Source organism: Melospiza melodia, chromosome 6 (assembly GCF_035770615.1).
Source record: "Melospiza melodia melodia isolate bMelMel2 chromosome 6, bMelMel2.pri, whole genome shotgun sequence".
NCBI lineage: Eukaryota > Metazoa > Chordata > Aves > Passeriformes > Passerellidae > Melospiza > Melospiza melodia.
This window is the reverse complement of record NC_086199.1, coordinates 77,261,566-77,274,823: the sequence shown is the minus strand read 5'-3', so window position 1 is coordinate 77,274,823 and position 13,258 is coordinate 77,261,566. Positions and strand designations below refer to the sequence as shown.

The following is a 13,258-nucleotide window of genomic DNA, read 5'->3' as shown; positions in this document are numbered from 1 at the left end:
AGCTCTGGCACGAGCCTCTGGAAGCCCACCCCACCATCCATATGCTAGCCCTGCAGTGATTTTAGCTCCCACCGAGCAGTCCCCAGTCACTTTGCACACCCCTGCATAAGTCGTCCTGGATGCCCACGGCCCCGTTCACAGGTCTAGTGCCTTTGCCATTTTCATTCAAATTGCCAGCCCCGCGGTCCACTTCCCAGCCCCACGGAGATTTCAGCCGCACCCCAAGAGGTGCCATCACAGGCGCAGGCAATATTCTAGCATCGACGGGGTTTTCAGGCGCGAGCTTGCCGCCCCCTTTCCCCACTCCACACATCCTGTTCTACTATTAGCGGCAATACCCAGCCCCTGCCTCCACGTCACAGGCCTACAGTGACCTCGGCGCAAGAACAATACACTGCCTTTACCAGCCCTAAGGTTGCTGTCATGTGTTAAGCTGCAATGCCAGTCCCACAGTGATTAAGACCAGGCCCAGTGATTTCAGCTCTTGACCCACAAGCTTTATTTTACTGCCAGCTCTCTTCTTCCAGCTCCAGCTCTGTGTTTCTCCAGCTTCAAATGGCAGCATCTGGCTCTTGGCTCCAGCTGGGCAACAATTCAGCTCTGGCACGAGCCTCTGGAAGCCCACCCCACCATCCATATGCTAGCCCTGCAGTGATTTTAGCTCCCACCGAGCAGTCCCCAGTCACTTTGCACACCCCTGCATAAGTCGTCCTGGATGCCCACGGCCCCGTTCACAGGTCTAGTGCCTTTGCCATTTTCATTCAAATTGCCAGCCCCGCGGGTCCACTTCCCAGCCCCACGGAGATTTCAGCCGCACCCCAAGAGGTGCCATCACAGGCGCAGGCAATATTCTAGCATCGACGGGGTTTTCAGGCGCGAGCTTGCCGCCCCCTTTCCCCACTCCACACATCCTGTTCTACTATTAGCGGCAATACCCAGCCCCTGCCTCCATGTCACAGGCCTACAGTGACCTCGGCGCAAGAACAATACACTGCCTTTACCAGCCCTAAGGTTGCTGTCATGTGTTAAGCTGCAATGCCAGTCCCACAGTGATTAAGACCAGGCCCAGTGATTTCAGCTCTTGACCCACAAGCTTTATTTTACTGCCAGCTCTCTTCTTCCAGCTCCAGCTCTGTGTTTCTCCAGCTTCAAATGGCAGCATCTGGCTCTTGGCTCCAGCTGGGCAACAATTCAGCTCTGGCACGAGCCTCTGGAAGCCCACCCCACCATCCATATGCTAGCCCTGCAGTGATTTTAGCTCCCACCGAGCAGTCCCCAGTCACTTTGCACACCCCTGCATAAGTCGTCCTGGATGCCCACGGCCCCGTTCACAGGTCTAGTGCCTTTGCCATTTTCATTCAAATTGCCAGCCCCGCGGGTCCACTTCCCAGCCCCACGGAGATTTCAGCCGCACCCCAAGAGGTGCCATCACAGGCGCAGGCAATATTCTAGCATCGACGGGGTTTTCAGGCGCGAGCTCGCCGCCCCCTTTCCCCACTCCACACATCCTGTTCTACTATTAGCGGCAATACCCAGCCCCTGCCTCCATGTCACAGGCCTACAGTGACCTCGGCGCAAGAACAATACACTGCCTTTACCAGCCCTAAGGTTGCTGTCATGTGTTAAGCTGCAATGCCAGTCCCACAGTGATTAAGACCAGGCCCAGTGATTTCAGCTCTTGACCCACAAGCTTTATTTTACTGCCAGCTCTCTTCTTCCAGCTCCAGCTCTGTGTTTCTCCAGCTTCAAATGGCAGCATCTGGCTCTTGGCTCCAGCTGGGCAACAATTCAGCTCTGGCACGAGCCTCTGGAAGCCCACCCCACCATCCATATGCTAGCCCTGCAGTGATTTTAGCTCCCACCGAGCAGTCCCCAGCCACTGTGCACACCCCTGCATAAGTCGTCCTGGATGCCCACGGCCCCGTTCACAGGTCTAGTGCCTTTGCCATTTTCATTCAAATTGCCAGCCCCGCGGTCCACTTCCCAGCCCCACGGAGATTTCAGCCGCACCCCAAGAGGTGCCATCACAGGCGCAGGCAATATTCTAGCATCGACGGGGTTTTCAGGCGCGAGCTTGCCGCCCCCTTTCCCCACTCCACACATCCTGTTCTACTATTAGCGGCAATACCCAGCCCCTGCCTCCATGTCACAGGCCTACAGTGACCTCGGCGCAAGAACAATACACTGCCTTTACCAGTCCTAAGGTTGCTGTCATGTGTTAAGCTGCAATGCCAGTCCCACAGTGATTAAGACCAGGCCCAGTGATTTCAGCTCTTGACCCACAAGTTTTATTTTACTGCCAGCTCTCTTCTTCCAGCTCCAGCTCTGTGTTTCTCCAGCTTCAAATGGCAGCATCTGGCTCTTGGCTCCAGCTGGGCAACAATTCAGCTCTGGCACGAGCCTCTGGAAGCCCACCCCACCATCCATATGCTAGCCCTGCAGTGATTTTAGCTCCCACCGAGCAGTCCCCAGTCACTTTGCACACCCCTGCATAAGTCGTCCTGGATGCCCACGGCCCCGTTCACAGGTCTAGTGCCTTTGCCATTTTCATTCAAATTGCCAGCCCCGCGGGTCCACTTCCCAGCCCCACGGAGATTTCAGCCGCACCCCAAGAGGTGCCATCACAGGCGCAGGCAATATTCTAGCATCGACGGGGTTTTCAGGCGCGAGCTTGCCGCCCCCTTTCCCCACTCCACACATCCTGTTCTACTATTAGCGGCAATACCCAGCCCCTGCCTCCATGTCACAGGCCTACAGTGACCTCGGCGCAAGAACAATACACTGCCTTTACCAGCCCTAAGGTTGCTGTCATGTGTTAAGCTGCAATGCCAGTCCCACAGTGATTAAGACCAGGCCCAGTGATTTCAGCTCTTGACCCACAAGCTTTATTTTACTGCCAGCTCTCTTCTTCCAGCTCCAGCTCTGTGTTTCTCCAGCTTCAAATGGCAGCATCTGGCTCTTGGCTCCAGCTGGGCAACAATTCAGCTCTGGCACGAGCCTCTGGAAGCCCACCCCACCATCCATATGCTAGCCCTGCAGTGATTTTAGCTCCCACCGAGCAGTCCCCAGCCACTTTGCACACCCCTGCATAAGTCGTCCTGGATGCCCACGGCCCCGTTCACAGGTCTAGTGCCTTTGCCATTTTCATTCAAATTGCCAGCCCCGCGGTCCACTTCCCAGCCCCACGGAGATTTCAGCCGCACCCCAAGAGGTGCCATCACAGGCGCAGGCAATATTCTAGCATCGACGGGGTTTTCAGGCGCGAGCTTGCCGCCCCCTTTCCCCACTCCACACATCCTGTTCTACTATTAGCGGCAATACCCAGCCCCTGCCTCCATGTCAAAGGCCTACAGTGACCTCGGCGCAAGAACAATACACTGCCTTTACCAGTCCTAAGGTTGCTGTCATGTGTTAAGCTGCAATGCCAGTCCCACAGTGATTAAGACCAGGCCCAGTGATTTCAGCTCTTGACCCACAAGCTTTATTTTATCTTCTTTGTGCCAGCCCTATAGTTCCCGTGTTGTGTGCAGACCCGATCCCAGTCCCACAATGATAAGACCAGACCCAGTGATTCCAGCCCTTTCAGTTCTTGACCCACAAGCTTTATTTTACTGCCAGCTCTCTTCTTCCAGCTCTGTATCCCATTCCACGTTTAGTCCTGAGATCCACAGTGTGTATCCCTTGTAGCAATGACTGTTTCTGCAGCACTGCAGTCCCCACCCCGTCCCCAGTGATTTCAACTCCAGTCCCACAAGCTTTATTTAACTGCCAGCTCTTCTCTTGCACTTCCTGCTCAACATCTTCACAGTAGTGCCACACGATACTACTTGTGCTTCTCAGGACAGGATCTTTGTTTTAGCTCTAGTTCTTGAGCTCAGATCACAGCCCTCACAGCAATTTCAATTCCAACCATGCAGTTCACCTCCCCACTCCACAATCCCTATCCCAGCCCCACAGAGGTTTTACATCAAACCCTACCATATTTCTGTCTCCTCCAGCTCTGCTGCCTCAGCTCCAGCTCCTCAGCTTCCTACTGGCTGCAGCTAAAAGCTGCTCATGCTTCTCACTGCACCTTGGGGCTGTTGATAAGGCCACAAATCAGTTACTGCCATCATTACAATTTCAGTATCTCTAGAAGCTGTCCCATCCACCCACCCAGCCCTAAGTGGCAACCCTAAGTGGCATCCCAACTCTGGGGACACTGGAAGCCTGAAGCTCAACATCCACCCTCCCCCTCACCCTGGCTCTCAGCCCAGCACCTGCACAAAGGCCCCCTCACCTCCCCTCAGGCAGCTCCGGGGGCTGGGAACAGCCACTGGACTCCTGCCCCCCCATCCCAAAAGGCACTCTTGGGCTGGTTCTTGAGCCCTAGAACCCTCTGAGTCCCCACACCCTCAGCCCCTCGTTGGTACCATAGGGCAGGGGCTGGGAACCCCCAGGCATAACCTGCAGGCCCTGTGCTGCAGCTCCATGCCTTCCTCCCATGGCATTTATCTAGCCTCAGCATTTCCACCCCTCCACATTGTTTTGGGCCTGACTCATGCCAAAATCATTATTCCACACCCTGGGGTTTCATGTCCCCACTGCTCTCACAACTGGTGTTTCAGCCCCAGTCCCACAACCCTTACCGAATTAACATGAGATAGCTAGTAAAGAAAACAAATCAAACCAAAAAGATGTATTAAAACGGGCAATACTAAAATAACACAATTAAGAAAAAAAACATTACAAGTAAAAAGAAAATAAAGTAATAAAAATACAAAAAGCAAGCTTTATTCCTCGTATTCTGAACATTTCTTTAAATCCAGAAACCGCAAAGCAGCTACTTCCCAGCCCCCAGTGACAGCAGGCGGCGCCCCCCCCCCACCGCGCCACTCCAGGCCCCACACCAGCCGCCGGCTACCCGAGCCACGCAGGGCGCGGCAGAAAGAACTGGACACGGCCGGCCCCAGATACTGCCGCAGGCGTCGCGCCCGTGCTCACCGGCGCTCCCTGGATCAGCTGCCGCGGGGGTCCCGTCCTGGCGCAGCGCCGCTCCTCGGACCGCGCATCCGCAGCCCCCGTCGCTCCCAGCTTCACCGCCGAACTGACGCCGCTGCTGCCCCAACGCCCGCTATTTATGCCCCACGGGCGGACAGCCAGCCAATCACAACCCGAAGCAGCGCCTGCCGGCTCCACCAATCCCAGCCCGCCCATTCCCGCCGCGCTCGGATCCGCGACTCCCCGCGGTCCCCTCAAGCGCTGCTCCCGCCGCCGCCATTGCTGTGGCCGCGTCCGCCCGCTCCCCGCCGCCTGCCCGCTTCCCTGGACCAGAACCTGATCTCGACCAGGACCTGAACTGGAAGCTCCCGGCCGCCCTTCCCGTCCGCAACAGCGCCTGCCGAGGCAGCGGCAGCGGGGACGCTGCTCCGCCGGCTCCCAAAGCGGCGGTGGCGGGAGCGGCGCCTCAGGCGTACGGGCGAGCGGGGCCAGTCTGAGGCGGCGAGCCGCGACTGAGCGGGCTGAGATTGGCGGGACCGCCTCCGGTTTGAAAGGGCGGCTGTGATTGGACAGGGCGGACGGAGAAAGGCGGGCCGTGATTGGCACGCTTAGGAGCCGTCAGGCTGCGGCCCGTGGGAGCGTGGGGCGGAGCTCGGGCTGCCCGAAGGGCTCGCAGGCGGCGGCGGCGGCGGCGGCGGCGGCGGCGGCAACCCCCGTCCCCTTCTCCGGCCTTCTCTCGTGCCCAGGTCCCGGCGAAAGGACCCCCGCAGAGCCCCTACCGGAGCGCCCCAACGGCACTCGGGGCAGGAGGCGGAGAGGAGTGTAGCCCGGGAGGGGTTCCGGGTCGTCTTTGCGACAGCAGGGCGGACTAGGGAGCGGCGGCGATTTGGTGAGGAGAGGGCTCGGGAGCGGGGAGGGCGTGCAGCGCTTCTGCGGGGACTTGGCCTGCCCCGACTGGCCGAGATCAGCACCCTGGCCAAAGTTAAGTGCCCGCGTCCCCCTGCCCGCCCTCCGCCTGCTGCGGGCCCGCTGCTCACCCTCGTCGTCGGATGTTATAGATGATAAAACAATACTGGCTTTCACATTCATAGATTAGCTTTTTGCATTACAAGTATTTTGATGTGGTAAAACTTATTCTTACTTTGAACTGCTTTGTATAGTGTAATATGCCAGTTTATGTATGCACTGTATATTTCATATGAATAGTAGCATGATAAATATATGGTAGGCTTTAGCAAAATGTTAAAATAGAAACTAAAATACTTCTATGTAACTTACTCAGAAAATGGTGTAAAGCAATTATTCTGCTTCTTATAACTGCAGACTGCCCCTACCAAGTGATAAGATAATAGTGACACAAAAAGAGCTTAAGCATCCAGGAAGGATTTATCGACTCTTACCAGTGTTATCAGGGAGTGTGAAGCAACAGGATAAAACTACAGGAAGAAATAAAATATGTAGACCTAATTTACAGAACGTTCTGCAGACAAGTCAGAGGTTAAAACCAAACAAGAGAGTTCCTGGAACATCAAAAAGTCAAAGGAATGTTTGAATAATGTGTAAGTTAATGAATATGCCTGTAACCTCAGCAATGTAACAGTATATAGTGAACATGTTTTTAAGCTACCTCTGTGCTCTTTGGCTGTGTGCTAAAAGCATCCCAGTGCTGGATTATTTTGTCCTTTTATCCTTTATTAAAATTTTAAAAATTATAAAGAGTGAACTCTGTTTATCACATCAGTGAAGCTTAAGCTGATCTGCATCCAGGTGTTTTGGGACCTGCTGGGGCAGGCCATCGAGGTAAGCGTGGGGCTACCGCAGTGGAGGCCAAGTATTTCAACACAATAGCATAATCAGCAACGTTAATTAATTTTGTATTCTTCATGCAAGCCTCAGCCTAAAGAACGCTACCAGCCTCTACTAGGATTAATAATACGCATAGTAAGTGTTACTAGTATTAATATTTAGGTAAGAACTGTTAGTGTTAACACTGGCAGTCAGTGTGTTAGCTGGTGTTTACTGTGAAGCTCTGCTCTCCCACAGTATGACAAGATCCTGAAGCTGTCCTCAGGTGCACAGTTAAGTGAGCACTGCTGTCCTTACCACGGTCCCCCAATGGAGCCACGCTCCAGAGACGGGCAGCAGTGACTCTGCAGACGCCTTCCCAAGGTGACAGAGCTCGCCCTCCTTCCCATCTGCAGTCAGGGGATGTGAAGGCAACCATTGCTGTCCTCGGCTTCATCATCTCCAGTGCAGCCAAGCACAGTATAGACAATGAGTCTGTCAAGTGAGCTGCAGCAGCTGGGACTGCCCAAAGGCAGGGGAAGCCCTCAGGGTGGCACCATCAGCCAGACCTGCTGGGATGTTGCTTACAGTTCCCAGCCCTGCCTTCTTCACACCCAGATGGAGGGCAGGCTGCCTGCTGTGCTGTCCTCCATCACCTCCCTTCTGTACCATCAGTCCCTGGGGGCTCCTCAGGTGCTTTGGTGAGGTTTGGCAGCTGCAGGTCTGGTGTGAGCAGAGGGATTCTTCTCTTGTCTCCCCTCATGAGCAAAGCATGCCAGCCAGCTGTGCTGTTTTACATGTGACTGACCCACAAAATTGCAGGAGACTGAGGACTCGTAACAGGTGCAGGACAGGTTCAAAAGCAACTTGGGACAAAACCTCTGTCTTTGTCAGTCCAAAGGGACAGCAGAACTCACATCTGCTCACAATAATCCTCTGGGGAGTGGAGCAATGTCTGTATGGAAAGATGACTGGGGGTAAAATCAGTGGAAACCGAGAAGTTACATTTGTATCCTAACAGGAGCTATAATGGGACAGAAATTTTAGGGTAAAATACAGGTGCTGTTCCCAGGATGGAGCTGGGTTGGCATGCTCCACGATGATTCCCCATGCAACCATAAGGACCTGCTAAGGGTGGTGGAGTGGAGTGGGGCACCACAACCAGGCTCTGCCAAAATCTTTGCAGGGGCAGCAACTCCATGGTAATTTGAAGCTTATTAATTGCATAGCAAGGGCTATTTGGCATATGTAGGAACACTTTCCAACCTAGCGTCTGAAGACCAATTTAGAGGAGGCACCTCTAAGTCGAAAGCCAGCCAGACCTTATGTTCTTAGCACCATTCATTTAGAAGAAATCCTGTGACATTTGCAAATTTAAGAGGTGACACCCCCATTCAGACCATGGCTCCTGGGTGCGAACAATAGCTCTTTTCAACAGCAAGGAAATCTGCATGCCCTAGTGTCTCAAGGTCACTTCACCTGAGAGTCCAGAGACCCAAATCCAACCAGAGTCCTAGTTCCCAAAAAACTTCTGCTATAAGAAATCCTTCAAAGTGTGCAATTCTAGGAGTAGAAATCCTACAGGAAACATGAGGCTTCAGGCTGCAAATGGGATCTCTTTTCCACACAATGGAAAACTCAGCAAGCCCTTCTGGCAAGACCAGTTCACAGGAGGCCCACAATTCTCAAGGGCCAGGCTTGAGAGATCCGATGTTGTGGTGTCCGACTCCATGGAAGCTTTAATCTGAGAAAAATCCTGTGATGTTGGTACTTTTAAAAGGCAGAATGGCACATTTAGACCTTGGCTGATGCTTTGGAGAGTGATTCTTTTACACAGTAAATAATGATTTCATTCCAATGTCTGTAGGTCACTTTGGAAACAGCCCCTGAAACCCAAGACCAAGAAGAGCCATACTTCATGACAGCTGCCATCTGGGAGGAATCCTATGACATTTGTGATTCAAGAAATTGAACCCAAAATTTCAACAGCTGATATGCAGATGCAAAAGACTGCTGTTTTCCTGAGATAAGAAATACTCCAAACCTAACATTCTGAAGGAGTTCAGAATACACACCCAGGACTGCCATACCCCCCAAAGCGCTACCTCCTGGCAGATTGTCTCTATGGTAAACCCTGTCACACTAGAAATGTTAGGAAGCAGAACCCAAACTACAGCACAAGCACCTGTAAGGAAAAGGTACCTCTGTTCATGAGATAGAACCCTTTCTGTTCCCTTCAGCCCCTGCAGCTGTTCTCATGCTTTCAGGGCACTTGATTGGTTCATTCCTAGATAAAACTTATGTCTTTATTTTCAAAGCTATTACCCATCTCTAGTCAGAGTTTCCTACATTCCTGTATACAAATAAGTGGAGAGAGAGAGGGTTTCTTTCCAAATGAATTTAGAGATAAATTCATTTTCTTTGCCAATACCTATAAAAATGAAAACCTTGAACGATTTTAGTATTCTACACCCATCCCTCCCTGTGAAATTTATGGCAGTTTTGGGTCCCTCTGGGAGACGACATCCAGCATGTCATGCTGGACTGTTCTAGAGAGTAATTTTCAAATGTAAGCTTAGCAAAGTTTGAATTGACTTGAACAGAGATAAAAACTACAAGTGAACACCTACACCTGCCTACAAAGAGCTAACAAGCCCCTGGCAGCTGCCAGCATCAAAGCACAGCGGATGTCTCTAATACAGGGTAAGGATAACAATATCACCTTCTGTTCTCTCCAGCTTCTTTTCCCTGCAGTCATATTTTGCTTCATATGATTTTTTTAGTCTCTGTATCTTCTTGGACAGCACCGAGCTCGAGGACAAGGATACGAGAGTCTTTCCCTGCCGGACGGAGAGAACCAGGAAAAAAGTTAAAATAAGAACAGGGCAGTTTGAAATTCATACTTGCAACGAGAGGCAGCGCCTAACCAACAGAACAAAAGTAAACGAAGCATGATACCTCCCTGGGGACAGAAGACTTACAAACTCTCCAGGATTTACAATTCTAGCGACCAACCCCTTCAGGACAGCAGCCAAGTGTCCCATGGGGTGGTGCTGCACCAAAGAACCATCTGAGAGGTTCCAAAGAGTGAAATGCACAATATTTTGCAAAGACAAAAAATCCTGCAAAATAACAAAAATACAATAGATGTAAACTACAGGGCAAGAGTACAAGTGTTACCTTTGGCAGCTGGAACCATCCAGGTGAGCACCTGATAACTGGATCCTCACCAGAGTTTGAACCCTTCAGGACACAGAAGGGTTTTCCCCAGAAATTTCACAAACTGAGTTTTGACAGAAGCACGCTCGCCGGATCCTCAGAAACGTCACCCATTCTCCAGGTGTCTGGAGAGAACTGCAAATGGCTCTCACGTAGTTGGAGCTGGTTCTATAAGGTCTCAGGGTGAATTTCACCAGATGCAACTGAATTGGGCAACTCCCAGTGAGACAGAAGGAACCCAAAGCTTGTTTTACCCAAACCTTGGGTAAGCACAGCTCCAGCAAATACTGAGGAAACAGACATAACAGGGTAAAAATAATAAAACTATTGCTTTTTCTTTAATCTTGCCTTTTTTTTTTTTATTCAGATGAGCAAAACAATGAAGGAGAAGGTGAAAAACTCACCATTACTGAACATTTCATCATCTGTAAGCTGAGCATCCTTAGCATAGAGGACTCCAGAGTTAAAATTCACTGATCCCTGGGAAATAAAACCAAATATATGACAAACAGTCAAACAGAAGGCATAAAAATTTGTTTCCTCTACGGACTTTCAAGTATGTATCTTTGTATATATCCTACACATTACAACATACACTTTATACCATCTCCTAATATATAATAATTTACCTTTAAACTTTGATAGTATAGTGTGGAGAAATGGCTCCATGACAGAGGTCACGCAGACATTCGCTCGTTAGTCGACCAGGAGCTGGGAAAGTACCGAACACAGGTATTTTTGAGTTTTGCACCTGCAAGATAGCGTGTGCCTGGGCCTAGCTGGGTAGGATAACAAGTAGACAGAGAGACGTGGGAAATAGGGAATGTAGGCCCAAAGGAATGAGGAAGAGTTGATGGTATAGTTTAACCAATAGATCGCTTGGCTTACAGAATATTCATAAGCTTATTATGTGCTATATAAGTGTCTGATACTCTCTGCAATAAACATAGCTTGCTGATCTCATATTGAGTGTCCGAGTCTTCCCTCACCCAAGAGTACAGCATAAAATTATTAACTAAAATTGGTGATCTATTATTATTAAGTTGTGCTTAAAGTTATTTTTGCTGTCATGTTCAAAACAATTTTTTTTTTTTTACTGTAATGAATGAGCAATTGATTTCAAAGTCATCACAAGCCCATCAAAAAAACAAAGCTCTATTCACCGGGCAGGTCTGTGAGCTAGAGGGTAGTTAGGCTTGTACTTACCTCTTGCTCTTCATGAACCAATAAATCCTGTAAGCAAAACCAGGATCTTTAGCCCACTCCTATTAAAGATTCTACAAGGATGATGGTTTGATTTGTGTTTAGAAGTTTAGATTTAAAATGGCCAGTCCAATGGATAAATAAAGACAGTTGAAGTAGTATTACTTTACTCTTATTATTATTATTGTTGGTATTAGTATTATCAGCTACTGGAAGAAACAAACCAGTAGTATCTATACTTAATTACTTCTATTTCCGGAAAACAATAAAGAAAAAGAACCAAACCAAAAAAAGTCACTTCCTACCTTTTGTATCTCAGGATGATGAATTTCTCTTGGGCACTTCTCCAATTTATCAAGACTCATAGCACTGAAAGGCAAACAAAACAGTGCTTTATAGAAGGCCAAGTGCACGTTTCAAGGCTGAACCACCAACTGATTGCAGTGACAGCAGTTACAACATGAATCAGTCCAAGGGCCTCTCTTAAATGGAATGGAATGTTTTGTGGAACTGCCATTTCTTTCCCAAAATACTAACTTCCAACACTTCCTAAACTTATTTTGCATTTTAAAAACAGAAATTAGTAAGACTCTGTGTGGACATCAGGTTTATTTCCTTCTAATGCACAGAGCTCTGTTCCATCATCCTTCACTTTGGCTCTACACAGAATCATGGTGAGCTTTTTAGGAGTGCTCAATAATCAATTCTATTTCTTTTCCTAGTTCTCTCTCTTCTTCAATAATTAAAGGCAAGTCAAATGAAAAATGACAAGTTCAGCATCAGAGTCACACTTTTCCCCTTTGTCTGCTCAAGAACAGGCTTTAAATCCACTTATTGCTGCCTTCAACGATTCAGACTTGCAAAACCATTCTTACATGTTTTACAGGTTTATCATAAAACCCACAGAACACAAGCTCTGAATTACAGGAAAAGGTACACAGGCAAATATCTAAACTGATTACTTATTTGAAAACACATACCTTAATTCAGATTTCACCCAGAATGTTTCTGTGGGACACTAAGGGAGACATATTTTGTGAGTACCCTGTAAACGAGAAAAAGCTGGCATAGATTACAGGACATACCCACTTTTTCTGCATATTCAAATAGAATTATTAATAAAAACAATTAAGTTTAAAAAGAAGGAAGATAACCAAGGAAATTTTACTCAGCTATATTTACTCCCGATTTAGAGAAAAAAAAAAAAGGCCCGGGTGCTGCAAAGAAAAAAAAAGTGAACCACAAACGCTTACAGTAGAATTTTAAAACAATCGCTTGGATAAAAGAATCTTATGGAACGTGAAGTAGAAAAAAAGTGAAACCACTATCAGACCTGCCTATTTTCTCACCAGTGTACAAGAAAATCCTAAAAGCAGTATGAAGTCACTGCCTAAAACCGGTCATGGGATGTAACCAAGAACAATTTAGGCATTTGCTAATCGAGACAGAAACCTTTTCTGGATGCTAGTGTCAAATCACAAGTTTTGTCTCTCAGAAGCTCGACAATGCTGGAAAGCATTTTCCCTGGGGCTCGGGAGGGCAGGGGCGGAAGGGGGGGTGACTTTGCAGCTCGCACCTGTGCCATCCGAAGCATACAGCCCGCCTGCTCCCTGCGCTGGGCATTCTCCCGGCCATCTCTGGCTTTACCGCCCAGCGCCGCTCCATCCGCTGTCACGGCACAAAGAGCCACGAGCACTAACGCAGGCAGCAGCCCCGTCATGCCGGCGATACCGCAGCGCTCCCTGCTCGCAGCGCCCAACACGGGCGGAGCCGCCTCCGCCCGCAGCACCGGCAGCAGCCCGAGGGAGACGGCTGCAGCTCGGGGGCTCCTCCGGCGCCTCCGCCAGCCCGAGGGCGGCCGCCCCACCGGGACCGCGGGAGCGCCCGGCGCCGCTCGCCCGGGGCGGCTCCCGCAGCTCCCGGCCCGCGGCAGCAAAGCACCGCCTCGCCCTCCGCCATCGGCGGGCGGCAGCGCCCCCGCCCCCGGCACCGCTGAGGGAGGCCGAGGAACCGGGCGGACGCTCATTCCGCGCTGCTCAGCTCCGGGCGGGCGGCCAGACGGAGGCTGCGC

At 50.3% G+C, this 13,258-nt stretch overlaps 1 long non-coding RNA gene across 2 annotated transcripts; it reads left to right on the top strand.

Moving 5' to 3' along the window:
- Positions 1-5,675: 5,675 nt before the first annotated feature.
- LOC134419709 (uncharacterized) lies at positions 5,676-10,947 on the top strand. Of its 2 annotated transcripts, XR_010028115.1 has the most exons (3): positions 5,680-5,869; positions 8,633-9,468; positions 9,549-10,947. It is a non-coding gene; the product is annotated as an uncharacterized LOC134419709 (long non-coding RNA). The 2 variants fall into 2 exon arrangements; XR_010028114.1 differs by having other exon boundaries at positions 5,676-5,869; positions 8,633-10,947.
- The last annotated feature ends 2,311 nt before the right edge of the window (positions 10,948-13,258 follow it).